The sequence below is a fragment of the Nuphar pumila genome, chromosome 3 (assembly GCF_984573655.1).
Source record: "Nuphar pumila chromosome 3, dmNupPumi1.hap1.1, whole genome shotgun sequence".
Classification (NCBI taxonomy): domain Eukaryota; kingdom Viridiplantae; phylum Streptophyta; class Magnoliopsida; order Nymphaeales; family Nymphaeaceae; genus Nuphar; species Nuphar pumila.
The window spans coordinates 132,088,767-132,109,571 of record NC_143251.1 but is presented as its reverse complement, the minus strand read 5'-3'; positions in this window follow the sequence as shown (position 1 = coordinate 132,109,571).

Genomic DNA, 20,805 nt, shown 5'->3' with positions numbered 1-20,805 from the left:
GTTGTGTGAAGCCTTTTGCTACCAAATGAGTCTTGTATCGCTGTATAGATCCGTTAGATCCGAATTCAATCTTGTAGATCCATTTGCAGTCTATGAGGCATTTTCCTGGTCATAATCTAGTCAATGTCCAAGTGTTGTTTTCTTCTAAGGCCTTTATTTTCGCAGTCATATCGTCTTGCCAATGCTGGTGATTCATGGCTTGAGCAAAGTTTTGTGGTTCAGAGTTTTGGGTTATCGCTACAAGGATGGCTTTATGAGAAACAGAAAAATTGTCATAACTGAGATATTGAGAGAGAGGATATTGGGTACCTGGGCGAGTTTCTCTTGCAGTATCCAATTAGAAGATGGGGACGACAACATAGCATTTATAATCCTTGAGATGATTGGGTTGAGATCGATGGCTCGTAGAGCGCTTGATTTGGGATTCAGTTTGATCAGGGACTGTAGAATTTGTGGTTTGGGTATGGTTGGGATCTGTGATTTGGTTGGTATTGGCTGACTGGCAAATTGAGTTTAGATCCCCATTTTGGAAGTTGGGTTCATATAAATCAAGAATTGGTAAGGGCAGGATTATATCAACGTCTTTGTTTGATTTGCTCAAATTTTGAAATAAAAACTCATTTTCATAAAATTTTACATCTGAGGTAGTAAAAACATTATAGTTTTCAAGGTCATATACTTTGTATCCAATTTGTCCATGCAAGTACCTTATAAACACAAATCTTTTGGCTCTAAAGTCAAATTTAAGGACATGATGTATGTTATAAGCATAACATAGGCATCCAAACACTCTCAAGTGATCATAGTACAAGGTTTTGGTAAAAAGAATTTCATGTGAAGTTTTATCAAACAATGGATGGGAGGAAGATGATTGATCAAATAAGTTGCAGTTAGGATACATTCTTCCCAAAATTTTAAGGGTAAATTGGCTTGAATCTAAAAGCTTGCGCTATATTGAGTAAATCATGATATTTATGCTCAACAACTCTATTTTATTGGGGTGTTGAAACACAACTGTGTTGGTGATCAATTCTTTTTTCTTTTAGATATGTTTGCATATCATTGAAAAAGAATTTGGTGCCATTATCATTAAATATGCTTTGAACCCGACTTTTGAATTGATTTTCAATCATGGATACAAAATTTCAAAAAATGGCTATAAGTTTTTTATTTATATCACATCAAATAAATTCATGTACTTCTACTAAAATTGTCAACTATGGTAAAAAAATAATAAGCACCAGACAAGGAGAGAGTTCGATAACCACCCCCATATATCAATATGAAATAATTGAAAAATGGCATGGCAAGAAATGAAGCTTGTACGAAATGGAAATCTAGATTGTTTGACAATATGACAAATAGAGTAATGATTAACAATATGACAATCATTAAATTTATTCAATTTAAATAAAGTATGCAATCTGTGACTGTGACTGGACAAAAGTCCAAGATGATTGTGCCAGAGTTTATAAGAGGGTAAAGAAGCTCTTAGAGCCACATCATTATCGTGCATCTCCATTATATAAAGTCCATCCCTGAAGTCTACTTGCTCAAAACGTCTACATCGAGAGAGGGTCTCGAAACAAGCAAGAATATTTTTTTAATATAACATGACACTTTAAATCTTGGACAAGCTTGCTCCCGTAAATAAGATTAAATTGAAAATTGGGAACACATGATATTTTTTAATGTCAAATTGGGAGACAATACAATGTTCCCAATATGAGGTACTTGGTTGGACGTCCCATATGGCTTTTTCAGGGTAAGACATGTAACAAACAAAATGAGGTAGACCCTATATCTATGATCCATGATTGAGACATTCAAAGAGAAGCAATATGCCATTGAGTGACGTGAAGAGTTGCTAGATGATGCAGGAATATGATCGTTGCTTTGCAGTAGAGGAGGATATGAAGATGCCATGTCAAAATGGTAAAGAGAGAGGAAAACATAAAATGTGAAGAACAAAGTGGGGACGAAGAGAATCGTTTTCATTCATATTGAATATGAGAATTAATAGGAGTACAAGTTTCAACTGCCCTTGATTTGCTCTCAACTTCCCTCTAAAGATGGGTTTATCTTTGCAACCACATTAGGTGGGGGACTCATCTTAAAAGCCTCATTGGGGTGAGGTTTGTTACATTTCACAGCATAACTTTGCATTCTGGAATTACCTTAGTAATTCTAATTGTTCCCTTGCGACTTACAGTGTACAGTTGCGCTTAGAGTCTGTTTTGCTTTTGTTGAGTCTGATGTAAGCTGCCCGGTTCAGGTGAATCAATACTCCGAAGGGGCAGCCCGTATAATTGAACTGTAATAGCCCGCGGGCAAAATTGTGAATGAAGTAAATGCGTTGAGCTTTCTTTTGTTCACCCTCGTTGTGATTGCTTCTTGTGATTGCAACTTCTCTCCCTCTATTCTCTCTCTTGCTCTCTTGCACTCTGATTACAAGCTTCCGCGATCGGCAAGCGAGCTGACGAGTAGGTTTGCGACGGTGAGGAAGGATCGTCGCGCCGCGCTGGCCCATTGAAGAAAATAGGCCTGTGACAAGTGGTACCAGAGCCCGTTCTCGTGCTGGGGAAGGGACTTCGGAGTCGGTGTCGACAGACACGCCGACAGGCTGCGATTTGTGAGCAAGACATCGTGGCGCCTTATCAACACTTGCGCAACACCAAAGGCAAGACAGTTGCCGAAACTGAGGAGATGGGTTCACCTCGGGGACAAGAAGAGTTGGCTGCAACGGTTAACAAGCTGGTGGAAGATGTGACTTCGCATGATGAAGCAATTTCACGCGCATGTGAATCATTCAATGGATTGAATGATGTGGTGGCGAGCCTGCAAGAGCAGGTGAACTTACTAATGGGGCAGATCACTTCATTGACGACTACAGTGACCGATCTTGAGTTGAAGAATCGTATGTTGCAGCGGACGGTGACCCTAAATGGCAGAAATGGTGAGAGATCATCAAAGATGGATGTACCTAGACCCGCAAAATTCAATGGTTCTCGCGACAGCAAGGCATTGAGAACTTCTTGTTCCAAGTAGAAGACTACTTGGATATCTAGAATATGACCCTCGAAGATCTGAGGATCAAGGCTGCAGCGGCCTTACTTGATGGGGATGCTATCGCTTGGTGGAGGCGAAAGCGCAATGACATGGAGAGGGGTCAATGTGTGATAGACACCTTTGATGACTTCAAAGTAGAGTTGCGCAACTACTTCATGCCAAGAAATGCGCAAAGACAGGCTTACCGGATGGTTTGTGAGCTCAAACACACTGGTTCGTTGCAAGACTATGTCAGAACGTTCCAGAAGCTTATGCTGGAGATACCTAACATGCCAGAAGACGACATGCTCAACTGGTTCATTGTGGGACTTCAACCATGGGCACAGTCTGAAGTGGAAAGGAACAACCCCCATATTTTGGAAGATGCATATGTGACGGCTGAGCGCTTAGTTGACACTCAGCGCAAGCCTTTTACCCCATCAACCAAAGTTGGGAAGAAGCCTGACCACGGAGGCAAGAAGGATGAGCAACGCAATGATAAAGGTGAGGCGTCGACACGCCATCAATCCGAAAAGAAACAGAACTTCACAAAGCATAACAACAGCAACAAGGGTGCGGTTGTGACATGTTGGTTCTGCAGCGATAGACATATCGCCAGACAGTGCCCAAAGCGCCTTGTAAAGGACGACGGGCAAGCCAATGCTGCACGGGAAGAATGCAGCAATACTGAATACAGTGACATTGAGACCATGCAACCAAGGATGGGGGTCATGCGATCGATTAACGCAGCTAGAAGTTGCGCAGCTAAGAACATGCAGGTCAGTAAGGAACTTATGTACGTAGAAGTCATTATGAATGGAAAGTCTACTTCAGCAATGGTAGCTCAGGGGCCACACACAACTTTGTCTCGCGGGAAGAGGCAGAGCGGTTGGGTTTGAAAACTGGGCCAAAGCAGAGGACTATCAAAACAGTAAACTCTGAGGCCAAGCTCATCCTTGGTGATGCAAGAGATGTGGCTACTCAAGTGGGGAGTTGGGTCGTCAAAGTCAACTTCTCTGTGATGCCCCTGGACGATTTCAAGGTGATTCTGGGTATGGAGTTTCTGCGAAGCCAGAATGTTATGATGCTGCCAAAGTTTAACACGTTGACAATCATGGGGTCAAACCTGTCACACACAGTGCAGTGCCTTACGCAGAAAGGCAAGTCTTCTGTGTTATCGGCAATGCAACTGAAGAAGGGTGTCAAGCATGGGGAGCATATATTCTTAGTTGCAGTGCGTGCAGATGAAGGGAAGGTAGAAGCAGTAGTGTCGCCGACCCTAGCCTCACTATTAGAGGAGTTTTAGGTGGTGATGCCCCCGGAATCGCTAAAGCGTCTTCCGCCAAGACGCGAGGTCGACCACAAGATTGAGTTGACCCCGGGAGCGAAGCCTCCTGCAATGGTTCCATACCGTATGGGGCCAGCTGAGCTGAAGGAGCTGTGCAGGCAACTAGACGAGATGTTGGATGCAGGCATTATTCGTCCATCAAAACCTCCATTTGGTGCCCCGGTCTTTTTCCAGATGAAACATGATGGCTCTAAACGGTTATGTGTGGATTATCGTGCCTTGAACAAGGTCACGGTGAAGAACAAGTACCCATTGCCATTGATAGCAGACTTGTTCGACCAGCTAGGCAGTGCCCGTATCTTTTCCAAGCTAGATCTGCGATCGGGTTACTGGCAGGTGAGGATTGCCGAAGGTGATGAGCCGAAAACAACTTGCGTCACCCGCTATGGTGCTTACGAATTTCTAGTAATGCCATTCGAGTTGACAAATGCTCCAGCCACGTTCACGACTTTAATGAACCAGATCTTCTACCCTTACTTAGACAAGTTTGTGGTAGTCTGCCTGGATGATATCGTGATCTATAGCAGCGACATGAGGAACATGTCGGGCACTTGCGAACAGTGTTTTAGGTGCTGAAGGAGAATGACCTTTGTGTCAAACGAGAGAAATGTCTCTTTGGGCAGGAGGAGATTAGCTTCCTTGGCCACGTTGTGGGGCGTGGTGTGCTGCGTATGGATGGGCAAAAGATAAGGGCCATCCAGGAATGGGTTTCGCCAAGCAAAGTGCCAGAATTGCGGTCATTCCTCGGTTTGAAAAACTATTATCGGTGTTTCATCGAAGGTTATTCCCTCATTGTTATGCCCCTCACAGATTTGTTAAAGAAGAATCGGGTATGGCTCTGGACAGGAGCGTGCCAAGATGCCTTCGATGGCTTGAAGAAAGCCTTAGTGAGGGAGCATGTGTTGCGACTGCCTGATCATTCGAGACCCTTTGAAGTCCACACTGATGCCTCAGACTTTGCCATTGGCGGAGTTATTATGCAAGATGGTCATCCGATCGCATATGAGAGTCGCAAGCTGAAGGATGCAGAGAGACGTTACACAGTGCACGGACGTGAGATGACTGCTATTGTGTATTGCCTCAGGATCTGGCGGCACTACCTTTTGGATGCCGAGTTCGTCGTCAAGACGGACAATGTGGCCACGAGCTATTTTCAGACACAAAAGAAGTTGACGCCTAAACAAGCTCGATGGCAGATGTTTTTGGCTGAGTTCAACTTTGCCTTGGAGTACAAGGTTGGAAAGACCAATGTTGTGGTGGATGCCCTGAGCCGTAGGGCTGAACTGGCAGCTGTGCGTGCGGAGTCTTCTGAAGTGCATTTGGAGGGTGCATTGCTGAGCCGCATCCTCGAGGGTACGCAACAGGATCCGACCGCACAACACCTTGTTTCTCTGGCGCAGGCAGGGAAGACTCGGCGATTTTGGCTACAGGATGGCCTCCTCGTAACAAAAGAGGGACGCATCTTTGTACCACGGTGGGGAAGCCTTCGCCTAGAGCTACTCAAGGAGTGCCATGATACACTATGGGCCGACCATCCTGGTCAGGAGCGGACCTTAGCACTCCTTGAGCGCGGCTATTATTGGCCGCAGATGAGAGACGACGTTGAGGGGTATGTGCGGACATGCCTCATCTGCCAACAAGATAAGGGGACAAACCAGAAGGCTGTCGGTCTCCTTGAGCCTCTACCGATTCCAGAACGTCCTTGGGATAGCATCTCCACGGACTTTATTGTTAGTCTGCCAAAGGTAGAGGGCCTCAGTTCTATTTTGGTTGTGGTGGATCGTTTCTCAAAGTATGCCACATTCATCCCAGCTTCCAAGGAGTGCCCTGCAGAGTTGTTCGTAAAGCATGTGGTGAAGCATTGGGGCATACCAAAGAGCATTGTGAGTGATCGTGATGCTCGCTTCACGGGCAAGTTCTGGCGTGAAGTATTTTGGCTACTTGGCTCTGAGTTGCTGTTTTCAACAAGCTTCCATCCGCAGACAGATGGGCAGACAGAGCGTATCAACGGGATACTGGAGCAGTACCTTAGGCACTTTGTTAGTGCCAATCAGAAAAATTGGGTGAAGCTCCTTGATGTGACACAGTTTTGTCATAATCTGCAGAAGAGCGAGTCTTTAGGCTACAGTTCATTCGAGATAGCCACGGGGCAACAGCCACTGACCCCGCACACTCTTGCCACACAGGAAAAGGGAAGGCCATCATTTGCCTATCAGTTTGTTCACGACTGGCACGAGCAAAATGAGTTAGCGAAGGCATTCTTACACAAAGCGGCAAAGAGAATGAAGAAGTGGGCGGACAAACACCGTCGGCCCGCAGGGTTCCAAGTTGGGGACCAAGTGTTGGTGAAGTTATATCCTGGTCGCACAGGCATCTTCCGTGGGCGGCACCGCGGACTACTCAGGAAGTATGAGGGACCCTTCACCATCACAAAGAAGGTGGGCAAGCTGGAGTTGCCCCCAGACTTCAAGGTGCACCCGGTGTTCCACGTGTGCAACCTCAAGCAGTTCCATCTAGATGATGGAGACCCGGAACGCAGTGTGCCGCAACGCGCTCCCATCATGAAGAGGGTGACAACACAACGGGCCGAGAAGCAACTCAGTCAGATCCTTTGCCACAAGGTCAACTACTTGGGACAAGCGAAGAAATACTTGGTGCAGTGGGAGGAAACAACGGAACCAACGTGGGAGCCTGCATTTCGAATGAACAACCACTACTCGGCTGAAGTCAAGGCTTACCACGATACAGATGGCGCCGAGGACGACGCATGATTTGAAGGGGGGAGCATGTTTCCTTGCGACTTACAGTGTACAATCGCGCTTAGAGTCTGTTTTGCTTTTGTTGAGTCTGATGTAAGCTGCCCGGTTCAGGTGAATCAATACCTCGAAGGGGCAGTCCGTATACTTGAACTGTAATAGCCTGCGGGCAAAATTGTGAATGAAGTAAATGTGTTGAGCTTTCTTTTGTTCACCCTCATTGTGATTGCTTCTTGTGATTGCAACTTCTCTTCCTCTATTCTCTCTCTTGCTCTCTTGCACTCTGATTACAAGCTTCCGCGACCGACAAGCGAGCTGACGAGTAGGCTTGCGGCGGTGAGGAAGGACCGTCGCGCCGCGCTGACCCATTGAAGGAAATAGGCCTGTGACACTAATATTTTACAACAAAATATTACATTCGAGAGCTACCCTGATAATTCTAACAGCAAGGTTCTATGAACATGATAAGAGTATATCATGCAAGCCATGTGTGACTTAATGAATGTAAGACAAAAGGGTGTAATGTTACCTCCAAACTATTCAATTCACTCTCATAATATCATCTTTTGCACTTTACATGCAAAAAGTGCAATTTGATTGGATTTTTATCTGGATCCAAATTAGACCTATCAAAAACACTGCTCTAAATATGATCCAATTCCAAAAATGATATGATTAAGTGAATCCAATTCCAGTCATAACTTGAAGGATCTAAATCGAAAAATAATATGCCGGGTCCGAATTGGATATCTCACAGTATCCAATCTGTTTGCGTACATGCTTGGCACAAAAACTCACTTGTATTCCATTAGAGCTACAATCGGATCAGATATAGGCTCCAAATTTGAAAGGATCCGATGGTCTAAGATTGAATCAGGATCCAAACTATATGTTGATCAGTGTTGTGAGAGGCGTACGCCTTAGTACCTGAAGCGTACGCCTCAGAGGCGAGGCGCACGCTCAAGGTACTGAGGCGTTGCTGTGATGCGCCCCTCATCAACCTCCGACCAGTTGTTACCACCGACCACCGGAGTTGCTGTGCTGCAGCTGCTGCTCAGTCTTCTCCGACCATCGGACAACCGGCATATCCCTCGCTTCCGTACCAGCTGGGCGGGTGGTCCTTCTGTTACTGCCTCCCCTCCCACCGCTTCACTTCCATTCCAGTTGTGAGAGGCGTACGCCTCAGGCGTAAGCCTCAGAGGCGAAGCGCAGGCTCAACGCCTGGCTTCGCCTCATCGCATTTAACAACCTTGATGTTGATTAGGTAAAAACATGCCTTTTTTTTTTTTCTTTTTGTCCCCATGTGATTGAACGCACAACATGTGGCACGCTTATGATATGCACAAAATATTTTATTGTATTTAACATGGACCACGTTAGGTAAACATGATAGAGAGTATATCATGAAAACAATGTGTGAGCTGGCAATGGATGGAATCTTAAATGAGATGGTCAAAAACCATAATGAATGTAAGACAGAGTTTAATGTTGATTACCTCCAAGCTATTTAATTGACTCTCATAATATCTTTTGCACTTCACATGCAAAGAATGCAATTTGATTGGATTTTGATCGGGATCCAAATTAGATCTGTGGAAAACACTATTCTAAATTTGATCCAAATCCAAAAAAAATCCGATTAAGTGGATCAGAGTCCAATCCTGATGCACATTCAGATCTTACTTGAAGGAACTGAATCTGAAAATGGTATGCTGGATTCGAATCGGACATCTCACTGTATCCAATATTTTTGTGTACCTGTTTCACACAAGATCTCACTTGTATTCCATTAGGGCTACAAATGGATCAGGTAATCTCACCTGAACTGAATACGAAAGGATCCGATGGTCTAAGGTTGAATCGGGATCTGAACTATATGTGGATTCGGTAAAAACTTGCTCAACACATGGAAGTTCCGTGGAGTGATATGGCTTTGCCTTTTTTATTTTCTATTTTTTGTCAGGGTTTTGCATATGTTATTTGGACACACAACATGCAAAGTCAATATTTTATTATATGAAGCCGGGTATGGTTTGTGAAATTTCATACCAGACCCGAGTCTAAGATCCACAAATTTTCAATGTAAAAAAGATAAAAAATATTATTTTATTGGGTATGATCCGGGTCTGGTTCACGTAATCCTTATAGGTCCGGGTATGGTTTCTCTTATGATGGGTCTGATTGAACCCGATTCCAGACCTGGTACCATCATTTCAAATCAGATTTGAGTTTGGTCTCACCTAGGTCCGAACCAAACCCGACCCCTTGAATGAACATGAAAACACATGGGACATCAATAATGGAGAGTATAACATGCAAAACAATGTGTGCGTCATAAAAAAAAAACGAAAACATGCAGACAATGTGTGTGGCCACAAATGGATGGAATCTTGTGCGAGGCGTCAGATGCACATAATGAATATAAGAGAAAGGGTGTAATGTTAATCACCTCCAAGCCATTATTCAATTCATCTTTTGGACTTCACATGCAAAAAAATGCAATTAGATTGGATTTTGATCTGGATCCAACTTAGATCTGTCGAAAACACTTCAAAATATCATCCCAATCCAAAGATGATCCCATCAGTGAATCCGGGTCCGATCCCAATGCACATTCGGATCTTACTTGAAGTATCTGAATCTGAAAATAATGGGCCGGTTCCGGATCGGATATCCCACTGTATCCAATCTGTTTGCCCACCTACTTCACACAAAATCTCACTGCTATTCCATTAGGTCTGCAAACGGATCAGATACAGGCTGGATCTCACCTGATCTGAATCTGAAAGGATCCGATGGTCTAAGATTGAATCAGGATCTGAACTATATGTGGATTCGGTAAAAAACAAACCCAACACTTAGGGATGGCAGTGGACCGGGGGAAAGCGGGGGCCCGCCGCGCCTCGCCCCGTTTGGACAGGGGATGAAGGGTATGAAACGGGGATGGAGGCGGGGACGAAGGTTAAAATCCATCCCCGTTCGGGGGTGGAGGCGGGGATGGACGTGCACTTTTCCCCGCCCCGTCCCCGCCACGATCCCCACCCCACCACTTTTCCCCGCAATATCCCCGCCTCATCCCCGTTTGAATCGGGGATGGAGGACATGAAACGGGGATGAAGGCGGGGGTGGAGGATAAAATCCATCCCCGCCGGGGATGGAGGCCGGGGTGGAGGATAAAATCTTGAGGCGGGGCGGGGGTGGAGACCTTGTGCCCCGCCCCGCCCCGCCCCGCCCCACTGCCATCCCTACCATCACTGGTAATTTTCGTGGAGTGATATAACTTTGCCTTTTTTTTTGTCACTTTGTTATTTGGACACACAACATGTGGAAACACAGTCAATATTTTATTATATTTGACATGGACCACATTCAGTGAACATGATAGAGAGTATCAGATTCAAACAATGTGGTTGCTGGCAATGGACGGAGTCTTAAATGAGATGGTCAGATGCACATAATGAATGTAAGACAAAGGGTGTAATGTTAATTAACTCCAAGCTATTCAATTCACTCTCATAATATCATCTTTTGCCCTTCACATGAAAAAAAATGCAATTTGATTGGATTTTGATCAGGATCCAAATTAGATCTGTCGAAAACACTACTCCCAATCTGACCCAAATCCAAAAAAGATCCGATTAAGTGAATCTGAGTCCGATCCTGATGCACATTCGGATCTTACTTGAAGGATCTGAATCTGAAAAAAATATGCCGGATCCGAATCAGACATTGTATCCAATCTGTTCGCTTACCTGCTTCACATAAAATCTCACTGGTATTCCATTAGGGCTGCAAAAGGATCAGATACAGGCTGGATCTCACCTGATCCTAATCTGAATGGATCCGATGGTCTAAGATTAAATTAGGATCTGAACACGTAGATTCGGTAAAAACATGGCCAACACATGCAAGTTCCGTGGAGTGACACGCCTTTGTCTTTTGTTTTTTGTTTGTTATTTTTGTCAACTTTTTGACTATGTCATGGGGACACACCATGTGCCTATAGTGATCCACCATGTGACACACTTATCACATGGACAGTCAATATTTTATTATTTTTACTTTTTAGAGTTTTTAATAATAGTGGTTCATACCATATATATATATATATATATATATATATATATATATATATATATATATATATATATATATTATGGGTTCATGCTAAACCCATTTGATGCTAAACTGCCTGCTAAATGGGTTTTTCCACTCCTCTGGTGCTTTTTATGAGGTTTCGGCCCTATAAATGTGTTGGACATGGTTGATTTACTAAAGATCCACTCATGATCATGTGTTTTCTATGAAAAAAATGATGTTCAGAGCTTCAAAATTTCACAAAGACTTTGTACCGTTGATTTTTTGAACTTTATAAAAACCCACCCATGTGTTGGAATCTTCAAGAGCTGATCTCTATAAAATATCACATCTGTACGGTGAGAATTTAAAAATAAAATGAAAAAGCCCAAAAAAACCTATTGAGAAGGCAGTTTAGGACCCATTACTCATATTTATATGTATGGAGCAGAAAGTGATACGGTTGCACAACTGATTATGTAAGCACATGAAAAATGAAAAGAAAACATATAAAAAGCACTATTAAAGCATGGGAAAAGCAAATTAAAAAAAAAATGACATGAATACAACAACAACAACTACGCTTTCATCCCAAAACAATTGGGGTTGGCGATATGAACCAAAAAAGAAAATCATTCTGGGTCTTCCACATGAATCCTTCTCCTCCAATCATTTCTATCCAATGTCATGTCCTCGGTGAGGTTCAAAGCATTCATATCCTTTCCTATCACCTTCATCCATGTCTTCCTAGGCCTACCCCGACCTCTTTTAACTAATATATTTTCCCATTTCTTCATCCTTCTAACTGGAGCATCATTAGGCCTTCGCCGAATATGTTCAAGCCACCGTAAACGATTCTCTCTCATCTTATTTTCAATGGGTGCAGCGCCTACCTTCTTACGTATCTCCTTGTTCCGAATCTTATCTTTTATTGTATTTCCACACATCCATCTCAGCATACACATCTCAGCTACACTCATTTTTTGAATATGATGTCTCTTGGCAGCCCAACATTCCGTACCATATAGTAAAGCGGGCCTAATAGTCGTCCTATAAAACTTTCCCTTCAACCGCAATAGCATTCTATGATCGCACAATACTCCATTTGCACTTTTCCATTTCATCCACCCAACCTTTATCCTATGATTTACATCTCCATCAATTTCTCCATTCTGTCTTACTCTTACTAAACTTAAAACCTCTTGCTTCCAATGTCTGTCTCCATAATTCTAACTTAGCATTAACCCCAGCTCTAGACTCATCAATCAAAACAATATCATCAGCAAACAACATACACCACGACACATTTTCTTGAATTGATCTCGTAAGCTCATCCATCACTATAGCAAATAGGAAAGGGCTTAAAGCAGATCCTTGATGTAACTCAACCGTTATAGAAAAATTGGTTGTCACCCCTCCACAAGTGCGAACATTGGTTACTACTCCTTCATACATATCCTTAATTATACTAATGTACTTGAGAGAAACACCTTTCTTCATCATTGTCCACCAGAGAACGTCCCTAGGTACTCTATCGTATGCCTTCTCCAAATCAATAAAAACCATATGCAAATCTTTGTTCCTCTCTCTATTTCTCTCAATAAGTTGTCTAAGAAGATGTATAGCTTCCATAGTTGATCTTCCAGGCATAAAACCAAATTGATTCTCCGATATCATGACAATCTTCCTCAACCTAGACTCAATCACCCTCTCCCAAAGTTTCATAGTATGACTCATGAGTTTTATACCACGATAGTTTGTGCAATCTTGTATATCACCCTTATTCTTATATAGAGGCACCAAAGTACTCTTTCTCTACTCATTAGGCATCTTATTTGTCCGCCAAATCTTGTTAAAAAGATTTGTCAACCATTCTAAACCTTTCTCTCCCAAGCATTTTCAAGCCTCGATAGGTATACCATCTGGGCCAACTGCCCTTCTTGATTTCATTTTCTTCAAAGCCTCTGCAATTTCTTTCTTTTGAGTCTTGCGCATGAAGTCACGATTCATCTCATGAAAAGGAATAGACAAGTCTCCAAGATCTTGAGCATGACTTTCATTAAATAGCTTATCAAAATAATCTTTTCATCTCTCCTTAATGTCCTCATCTTTGACTAAAACCCTTTGCGTTTCATCTTTGATACATTTAACCATACCCAGATCCCTCGATTTCCTATCTCTCATCTTTGCAAGCCTATAAATATCCTTCTCGCCCTCTTTGGTATCCAACTTGTCATAAACCTCCTTATATACCTTATGCCTCGTGTTCCGAACTACTTTTTTAGCTTCCTTCTTTGCTATCATATACTTCTTCAAATTCTTATTATCACGACTCTTACTTAGATTTCTATAACACTCTCTTTTAACCTTAATAGCTAATTTGACATCCTCATTCCACCACGATGTATCTCTTTAGCCACCCTTCTCATGCCACCCGCTATCTTATTCCACATTGATTCTGAATCTTCCTCGAGACACCAATCAGCTTCCTTAACTACCTTCTCTACAAACATTTCTTGTTTAGCTCCTTTCAGTGCCCACCACTTAATTCTAGGATCTATCCTATGTCTATCCCTTTTGTGGCATTGTCTAATTCTAAGATCTAAAATTAAGACTCTATGTTGTGTAGCTACACTTCCTCCCGGTATAACCTTACAATCGATGCAACAACCCCTATCTCTCTTTTTAAGTAGGAAAAAATCTATCTGACTCGTATTAACCCCACTTTTAAATGTTACTAGGTGAGACTCTCTCTTCCTAAACCAAGTGTTTGCTAAGATCATATCATAGGACAAACCAAAATCTAAAATCCTTTCTCCACTTTCGTTTCTTTCTCCTATACCATAGCCTCCATGGGTACTCTCAAATCCATCCTTACTAATGCCCACATGCCCATTAAGGTCACCGTCGATGAAAAGCCGTTCTCCATAAGATATCCCTTGTACTACTCCATCTAAATCTTCCCAAAATTGACGCTTAATGGAATCATCTAAACCTACTTGAGGTGCATAAACAATAATAATATTAATAATCTCTGAACCTAATGCTAATTTAATAAGTAAAATCCTATCACCCTTCCTACGGACCTCAACTACATTATCTATAAACTCACGACTCATAACAATCCCTACTCCATTCCTATTCCTATTTATTCCTGTATACCAAATCTTATATCCCCAAGGTTCTATCACTTTTGCTTTCTCACCTACCTATTTGGTCTCTCGTAAACATAAAATATCAATCTTTCTCCTACACATAACATCTACTAACTCTACCAACTTACCAGTTAAAGATCCTATGTTCCAAGTGGTTAACCTAATTTTATGGTCTTGGACTAACTTCTTTACCCCCACCCGTCCAACAAAGTGAGGGAACCCTTGCCTATTTGACACCACACCCGGGCGCCGGTGTGACGCGTCGCTTCCGGGCGACGACCTAGCAACCCTTGCCCATTTATCACTGCCTTCGGGCCTATAGAGTACAGTGCGTTGCTCAGTAGGGAACACCCCAACGAAATTCTCATATTGGTTCATATTCATAGGGTATGACTAAGTTTTTATGCTGGCTGTCACAGGCCTACCGCAACCCTCCTCCTTTATTCGGGCTTGGGACCGGCAGTGGATAACTAAACAATTATACACAGGCGGAGTTAAAAAAAATGACATGAATATAAATATAAAATCATATAAACCAATACCTAAGTTTGTTATAAATAAATTATTATTTTTTAACATGAAAAACTCAAAAAGCTAGCTAGAGAGAAGTAAATGAAAAGTGACAAGAAGAAACAAAAGGGAATTGATTGAGGAAGGGAGCTTCCAACTAAAGGAAATCGAGTTTCTGGAAGCGAGTTTTTCAAAGTATTTCATTTTTTCTCGGAAGCGAAGAGTTTTCCTCTTTCAAAGCGACCTTCCCCATGTAGCAAGAAGCTTCCGGTAACGATGATCATGACTAATGCACTTTTAAGGCAGCTTGTTGTAGCACAACTGACAATAATGTTTTTACATGGAGTTGAACGAGTCAGGTTTAGGGCACTACATTGCAAGATTCGTCCAAACGCAGTAGGGTTGAAAGGCCGGTGATGGCCAGTGCCTTCCCCTCGGTTTCTGCCAAACCATTGATGGTTGTTGCTAAAAGATGTTAGTGTATCAAGTAGTGTACTCGAGTGAACACACACACAGAGAGTCTCGTGTGTGTGTGTGTGTGTGTGTGTGTGAGAGAGAGAGAGAGAGAGGAACGCATTTGTTAGGGCCCTTCATAACTTACTTTCTAGAAAATATATAGCACTTTAGGTTCTTAGGTGTGTTTCACCAAAAAATAAATAAATTTGCGGATCATATTGCGCATATATGTGTGTGAGTGTGTGTTTGCTCCTCCTGCGATGTGGACAAGGAATGCACACAGAACAAAACAAGTGCAATTACACAAAAAAATGTCTTCTTTGATTTATATCACGGATGCAAATATTGATCCTGCAGTTGAATTGGTGAGAGTTCTACTTCCGAAAATATAATACAAGCAGTTTCTCTTAAGACAATATCAAAAGTTTCTGATAGTATTTAAATTTAATTTTCATTTATTATTTATTCTGATATTTTCACTTTTTCAATGAAATGACATATAGGAAAATACAACATATTTATGCAATTGCAGCAAGACCTTTCATGCCAATAACTAGGTGGAATCAACTTCAGCATTGGTTACTAAGCAAAAGTAATAATTCTCATGTTTGTATACAAGATAGAGAGAGAGAGAGGGCTGCTGTGAGTGACAGCAAGTTTTTAACAAGATAATGAAAAGGATGCGGAAATCTGCTGATTCTGCTTCCATCCAACCTGCGTGCACGATTTTAGGTCGAATAAAAAATTAACAGGTTATTAATAAAATGCCTAATTTCCTTGATTTAAAATATCATGATTTTTTGTCAAAACAATGCTATCCACTAGCCAATTCCTATGTAATTGACCATGCTGAATCCATCTACAGGGTCAGATTTGATCAAAACAATTTGCGTCAATGCTATGGTGCCTTACATTGAGGAGGCATCAGCAAGGGCACGTTAGCAACTCTAGAAACTATAGAAGCTATAGAAGCAAAGACCGAACATTAAGAAGGCATCAACAAGCATCAGCAAAGTCGGAACCCACCAGCATAAAAGTAACATAAGAAAAGAAACATTAGCCAAGAATTTGACTACTCGAGAACCAAACTCATCATTGCAAATTATTCTAGCAGAAACTATAGAAGCTGATGTGATGCCTCATGGATCTCATTAAACAATTTTGATTGTAAATCTTTGAAACAAAATATCCTGAACCTGGGAAGTTTGTCAGGAAATCTGCCGCCAAGGGAAAAACTTTGTCCTTTTTGGTGAGAAAAAGTAAAAAAATTGATACAAGCATATAGAAACATCTTTACAACAAGTAAATATGATCAAATACAAACAGACAATGATGAACACCGTTCTTTCAATAAAGGAATTTAGTAACTCATTATTCATCTTAATTGCGTCCAACAAATAGAACATAAAGATAAAAACCATTCACATCCAACAAGCACCAAAAAGGAAAAATATACATTATGTACAAACATTTAGAAGAAAATAAATTATTTGTCCATTCTAAAATACTATTGTTGGCCTGACATTGGCCTTTTATCTAGTGCAAGTCTGATTAGTTGATGATGACAAGAGTTTGCTAGCCACTATTTGTTCCTTGTAATAAATACCACAGAACTATAACAGTAGCAAAAAGTAAAACAGAAGGAACATTGGAAAGTCTTTAACTAGACAAATACATAATTCAAGTGGAGTATATGAAGCATTGAGCCTCGGCTTGTTTTTCAATACATTATGATCTTCTCTACTCTTCCATGCTAATGATACATCGTAGGCCTTCACCCTTCAACACCAGGTCGAGTGCTGTATTGATTTCGGAGGAAGGCAAGTGATGAGTGATGAACTTTTCCAATTCCACTTCCTGCGACTGAGAACAACTTGGCAAGCTCTATGCAAGCTTCACTCAGTGCCTTCTCAGGTACCTTGTCAGTAAAGACTGTGTGAGCATTGGAAATTATACCGAAGCTATCATTGATCATATAATTTACAAAGTACTTTTGAATGTCCTGTCAATTTAGAGAACGCATGTCAGCAATGCAAGGTTGATTGGCTACTTAGTTGCAGATTAACAATACAAAATCTGTGAAAGGACAAAATGAATACAAATAATTTACACTAACAGAAAAACCTTTGAACTGAAATACAGCAAGCAATCCACCTCAAGGCATAACCAACAGTCTTTCATTGTTAATCTCATGAGTTTTTCAAGTTTAGGACACAGAAGATGCATACAACACAATTTATATCAGTAAATTGTAACTCTCTCTCTCTCTCTCTCTCTCTCTCTCTCTCTCTCTCTCTGCATAACATTTTGTGATGTAAAACAGCATAAGAACGGTTAAGACAATCCAACAAACAGTTATTGTGTACAAGTTTCAAATTTCACAATAAAGATCGCAGATGTTCCCACTTGGACCGGGGATGGAGGCGGGGATGAAGGTTAAAATCAAGACCGGATCGAGGGCAGGATTTTGAGAGGGAGCGGGGGTGGAGACCTTGTCCCCCACCCCCACCCAGTCCACTGCCGTTCCTAATATTGCCCCGTGCGGATAGTGGGTTATGAGGAAATAATTGAATGTTCCTGGTAAAATATGGAGAAATTCCATTTAAGAGCCAGCCTTTTGCCCTTAATTTAAAAAACTGACGCCTCACATTTCTGAATTTCCTGATATTGCCCTTGTTTTTCTGAGAATTGCCAAGTAAAGGCTTACCTTTATTTTTGTGTAATAACTCAAGTTAAATCATACAACAAATTACAATAGTAACCTTCACAATCAAATGTTTTAAATATTTACTTTTTCTTTTTTTTATGAGGATGAATGAGTATTTTTCAATTTCAAAGGATAATATAGAAAACCAAAAAGAATCATATTTTTGCAAGATGGTGGATGTTGGCCTAAGGTCCTTATTTAGGAATGTCAATCGATCAGGATTTTATTCTATAAACGGAACCTAATTTAGTTTAGTCAGATTTAGTAAGCTAGAACCATATCCAATTATAATCGGATGTGGATAGGGTTTTGAAATTTCGCTACCAAATCCAATGAATATCCTGATTTGATGGATATCTTAATCCTTCTACATGTTCAAAACTGGTTTTGGTATAAGCTTTTCACTATCGGGATCCGAATTAGTCGAATATGGATCAGAAAACCAGTTTCTAGGAAACCTATGGCCTGTTGCTAGATATTCATTAAAGTATAGCCCATTTTTGTAATTAAAGGCAAAAATTGGCCCTTAATTGAATTTTTCTGAAAAATATATTGTTCAACCTTTCCGCCTGGCAGCAAACCATCCTGGGCCTTGTTTCTCAAATGCACTATGGAAAACACTCAATCTTTCATTCTTAAAGGGATGGAGCTTCAGATTTAAGTGTGCTCTGCTGAGATAACCTAATAACTCGTAGATAACACTGTTTCAAAATTGGAAATAGTTAAGGTTATTAGAAGAAAATGACTCCCCAACCCCACTAAGCATGGATCAGGTGCAATGTGATTGGATGTTATGGCTTGAAAATCATATTGTAGCTGCAAACCCTATAGTTTTTTATGTGATTGCAGACCCAAACCCGAACCAAACTGCAAGTTATTTGTGCACCCTAATGGGTTGGATACCCGAAGAGCTATGCCATAGGGACGCGATTTTGGTAGCATAAATATTCTTTGGATTAAATACTCTTTGAGATAAATGGAATTGAGGACCCAATTTTAATCTAAAGAGTATTAAATTTGCTTAAAGATATGTACAAGGTACTTGGATCAGCAGGGTTGGTTCGGATATCCAGCAAAAATCAAAGCTCAAACCCTACCAACATATTATCCGGGTCGGGTTTCTAGCTGACACGCATAAAATTGGGGTCAGCATTTTCATGCCCACACCCAGTTGATTGTGTTTGGGTTGGGTTGGGTAACCGACACAACCCTGACCCATTAATAGACCTAGACTAACACCGTCCTTCGTGGTGTGGGGCCAGACTTGTATGATGAAGACTTCTCTGGATTAGGATTGGAAACCAGAGCAATCTTTGTAAGGGATCTATATTCAAATCAAAATTGAATATATCTATTTTCACTTTTACATGTAAAACCCTCATTTTCAGTTTTTTTATTACTTGATCCAACTTCCACTTATAGGGCCGGTATTTTTAAGATCGAATTAAGGCCTTTTTTATTTATAACCGGAAGAAATCGTACCCGACGAAGACCTGGGTTGTGCTAGCTCAGCCTGCCATGCCCAGAGTCAGGGGCCGAGCCATGTTGTGGGGAGGGTGGGAGGTATGTGGGTAGTGCTCACTCTGACCTGAGTCAGGGTGGCATGCCTGACGGACCCAACTCAAAAAGGGCCACGACTCTCTCTCTCTCTCTCTCTCTCTCTCTCTGCAACCTCGGATTTGTGTGCCCTAACCCACACCCCATCTCCCCGTCTCCTCTCCCTCTCGTTCCCCACCCTCGTTGAGACCCAGTCGTTGAACGCTGCCCCGACGCATGTTTGCCTCTCTCTCTCTCTCTCTCTCTCTCTCTCTGCAACCTCGGATTTGTGTGCCCTAACCCGCACCCCATCTCCCCGTCTCCTCTCCCTCTCGTTCCCCACCCTCGTTGAGACCCAGTCGTTGAACGCTGCCCCGACGCATGTTTGCCTCTCTCTCTCTCTCTCTCTCTCTCTCTCTCTCTCTCTCTCTCTCTCTCTCTGCAACCTCGGATTTGTGTGCCCTAACCCGCACCCCATCTCCCCGTCTCCTCTCCCTCTCGTTCCCCACCCTCGTTGAGACCCAGTCGTTGAACGCTGCCCCGACGCATGTTTGCCTCTCTCTCTCTCTCTCTCGTCTCTCTTCTTTCGGCGTGTCTCCTTCTTCCTGCTTTTTCTGGGGTCTCTGCCCAACCAACTCTCTGAACATTAATCAGCATGCCCTTCTCTCCATCCAGGATGCCTTAAACGAGTGGGGATTTACTTTCTCTCTGCGTCGGCAGGGCATTGTCGTTGCCCTTCCTTTCCGTCTATCCTTCAAGATGTTTTTTTCCCTCTCGGAGATTCTCGCTTCGTGTCTGGCCTACGACTCGCTCCTCCATCGGAACATCCAACATTTCATCTGTGCTGTCAGGTTGGAACCCCTAAAGGCTTGCTTTGTGGGTACTCTGTTGCGCGCTCATTTTTTCTTCCGTATTCTCCCATGCACACACAACTCCCAGGGGTGGCAAAATGTTAGGTCATCCTGGCAACGTTCTTTCTCCGGAAGTTTCTTGCGTGCCGAACTTCCTCGTGCTAAGCCTGGTGGCTGGTGGTGTTTTGTGTGTCTTTCCCTGAATTTTCGGAAGCGCATGGCCTGTCACCGTTGTGCCACCTCTATCTTTTCTAGGCATCACCCTATCTGTAAGCGCCATCGCGCTCCTCTGCTATCCCCCTCTAGTTCCTTGGTGCAACGGTCGTCGCCCTCCACCAGTCGGATGTCTCAGTGTCCAAAG